Genomic DNA, 3,823 nt, shown 5'->3' with positions numbered 1-3,823 from the left:
AAATAGACTCAAAATGGATGAAACACCTAAATGTGAGACAGGAATCCGTCAAAATCCTAGAGGATTTGCCTAGAGGCACCTCTGTGACCTCGGCCGCAGCAACTTCTTGCTAGACACGTCTCCAAAGTCAAGGGAAACAAAGGCAAAAATGAACTATTGGGATTTGGTCAAGATAAAAAGCTTTTGCACAGCAAAGGAAATAGTTGACAAAACCAAAAGATAACCGACAGAATGGGAGAAGATATTTGCAAATATCTTATCAGACGAGGAGCTAGTATCCAAAATCTATCTATCTGCTAGTAACTTCCTTGTCCCACACCTTCAGCCTATAAAAGTTTTCCATTTTGTACAGCTGTTTGGAGCTCCTTTCTATTTACTTGATGGGCTGCTGTCTGATTCATGAATTGTTGAATAAAGCCAGTAAGATCTTTAAAACTTACTCAGTTGAATTTTGTTATTTAACAGATCAAAAACCTTAAATGTGTACACAAATGATTTTGTTTAATATTTTATAAACCCATTTAGGATTGAAATGAGACATTTAAGAAATCATGAGTGGAATGAAACATATAATAGACTGGAACAGTGAAGCAAAATAAAAGGGGAAAGGGAAAGTGTAGGACTAAGTTAGAAATGAAACATAGAATGAATTGAAATAAAGACAGAGAAATCAGTAGATGTGGTGTGGAAATTAATAGTTTATTTGATTCATTCATTATTCATCATCAAATAGTTTATTTGATTCATTCATCATTCATAATCATCATTCATAATGATGTTACCAGACTTGGGTCCTTGGACCCAATGACAGTAGAAATGAGGCTGGACCCACAATTTAAAGGCAGTCAAGGCTTCATTGGGGCACCAGCTGCAGCTGAAGGGAGATACAGCCACAAAAAAGGTGTCAGACTGGCTCCCAGAACAATAGCCAGTGAAAGTTTTAAAGAACCTGAGGTGGGAAAGGAGTGATGTGTAAGCATGTGGGGTGGGAAAATACAGGGATTTGGGAGCACAGGCGCAGTTGACAGAACATGCTTCTTCATACATTCTGTTTCATTTGCGTGTTAAGTCTCCACCTCTGGGAGTGATTTTTAGCATTGTAATGAGGGGGAAAGTTAGTGAAAGGTCAAATTTGGCATCCATCACGTCTCATACTAGTTTGAACAGGTCTGAGATTGCTCTTTGGCTGGTGCTTTGCTCTGCAAGAAAAATGATAACAGCCCGCAGGAGGTGTCCTGGGTGCTTGCCTCCAGAACCCCCAGTAGGCCAGGGTCTTAGGAAACCCCCACCATGTTTCTGGGGTTCACAGAAGGCCCCTCGCTGGAGTTGCCTCTGGCCATGGGCCCTTATCAGCCCCTCTGGGGCACTCTGAAGTCACATGCCCCCTTCCACTTTGCTGAGGGCCCCCCACTCATATTTTCAGGGGAACCTAGTGCTGATAGGCTCTCTTGAGGATTATCTCATTTAACAGCCCGAAAACCATACTGTGTGGAGGGACTGTTATTCCACTTTTCAAAGGACAGTTCTTTCTCTCAGAGAGGGCAAGGGACTTCCACAAGGCTGCACAGCTGTTATGCAGCTGAGCTGGGAATGGTTAGGCTACACTGTGCTGGACCTACTCACCTTGTTCCCTTCTGTTCTTCTCCAGCGGAAATTGCCCAGGACTCGGACCAGGACGCCCAGATACCTCACCTGCCAGACTGTCCATGGAGCCTGGGACCAAGTAACCCCACCCCGACATCTCCACGTGAGGCTCTCCACATCATCAGTGTCACCATAGACCATCCTGCCCCCTTACCACCATTGCCAACAATTCCTCCCCAAGGAGGGAGGAAGCCTAAATATGGCTTCTGGGTGACCCCTCCACTCTGTGCCCCCATACTGAGCTGTCACCCAGTTATCACCATCACTATTATGGTGTGAGGCCCTGAAAGACTGAGAGTAGCCACTGAGACCCTCACATATCCCTGCCTGCAGCTCTTGCAGGAGACCTTAGTGCTTACAGCTCTTCCTCACCATTGTTAGTAAATTGCAAATTGTTCAAACAATGGCTACTAACCTGCTAGAAATTTCCCATCCCTCCTATAAAGCGCATAAACCTCCCACCTTCCTCTCCTAACCAGACCAAGGCTTCTCGGCCCTAGGGGCAAGTATTTCTGTGTAAAGACTTCTAGGTTCCAGCTGGTTTCCCCCCACCATGTGCCAGTCTTCAAACCTGTGTGAGCCTCCAGGCTCTACCAAGGTGTGCACCCAACACCCATCCCCCTCATCACACTTGGTCCTTGGGGACTGTGCAGTTCTGTGTGTTGTTTGGGTGTCCCTATGACATCCCTGTCTCATGAGTCTCTGTATTTGTGCATTTGTGTTGCCAGGCTATGGTGAGGTCTGGAAGGGTCCCCAGCGCAGGAGCTTCTGTCCCCATGGACAGCCTGGAATGTGGGTGTTCACCAAGTTCTCTAAACTCTGTGTGGTATGACTGATCATTAACTCGATCTCTATCTCCTCTCCAACTCGTGGAGGATGGGGCTGAAAGTTTCAAGGTTCTACTCATGATTTGGTCTTTCTGGTGACCAGTCCCCATTCTGAAGCTATCCAGGAGTTGTCTCACTGAAATGAAAGACATTCCTATCACCCAGAAAATTCCAAATGACTTAGGGGTTCTGTATCAGGAACCAGGGTCAAAGACCAAGTATTAGAACAAAAGATGTTTCTAGTGCTCTCATCACTTAAGAAATTACAAGGGTTTTAGCAGCTCTGTGCCTGGAACTAGGAACAGAGACCAACATATGTTTTCTATTATTTCACAACTCACCTCACAGAGATCTTTCCAAACAAAAGCTTTCCTCTGTACCAAGAGGTATGTGCAAGGATATTCACAATAGCAAACACCTGGAGACAGCTCAGGAAAGAGGACAGATAAATGGGCTTCTCCATACAGTGGAGCATTATCTGCAGCCCCATAATCCTCTGTATTATGGATGCAGTGAGAGAAATGTCACAATTTACCCCACAGAATACCCCCTTCCATGATTCAAGCCATTTCCACATGGTACCTTCTAGTTTCTCAGTGTAAGTGAGCCCTAATTTCCTAGTGGAAACTAGCTCACAAATGTATTCCAAGTAACCAGCATAAGTGCTTTTTGCCTCTGCCGTGCACAGAATATTTTCATTTCCTCCAAACTGCCCTTTCAAACTAGTTCTGCAAATAAGCTCCTCATCCCCCAATACCTGCCATCTCTGGAAGAAATGAATGGAAAGCATTTGCCCTTTTTTGGTATTTATTTGTCAATAAAATAGCATTCTGAAACTTTCAGTCATCAATCATATCAGGTCCAGTTTAGCTATTAATATTTCCAGCGAATTACAGAAATATATCATTTGAATATAAAGGTTCCCTTTTATAGACTAAGGCCTATTTCTGGGTTTCTGCCTCTGCTCTCCACCTTTTTAGGTGCATGTGGCCCAGTAAAGATAAACTGTGTGGACAGAGGACAGGGGAGCAGGAGGGAAAGCATCACTTGACCACTGGAAGCTGGTGTTTGTGTCCTGGAGTTGGACATTCCTGGATTTTAAAGAATAAACACCAACATTACACATTCATCCATTTATTGAGCAGATTATTTATTGGTTATTTGAAATTTGTCAACCAAATATCAGTACCTGAGATACTCTAGTGAACAAACTAAGAAATTTCTCCTTAAACTTATATTTTAGCGAAGACAATAAATGGAAAATATAATCAGGAAAGTATATGTTCTAAATAGGGAAGTACTATAGAAATATACATATTTGCATACATATTTATGTATCATTCCATTGGGGC

The 3,823-nt window shown here is 43.5% G+C and overlaps 1 protein-coding gene across 1 annotated transcript in view; it reads left to right on the top strand.

Moving 5' to 3' along the window:
* LOC110573647 (zinc finger protein 211-like) overlaps positions 1–3,823 on the top strand; it is a 38,432-nt gene that overhangs the window by 33,106 nt on the left and 1,503 nt on the right. The gene's annotated exons all lie outside the window — the stretch shown is intronic.

Source organism: Neomonachus schauinslandi, chromosome 16 (genome assembly GCF_002201575.2).
Source record: "Neomonachus schauinslandi chromosome 16, ASM220157v2, whole genome shotgun sequence".
Classification (NCBI taxonomy): Eukaryota; Metazoa; Chordata; class Mammalia; order Carnivora; family Phocidae; genus Neomonachus; species Neomonachus schauinslandi.
This window is presented reverse-complemented; position numbering and strand designations above follow the sequence as displayed.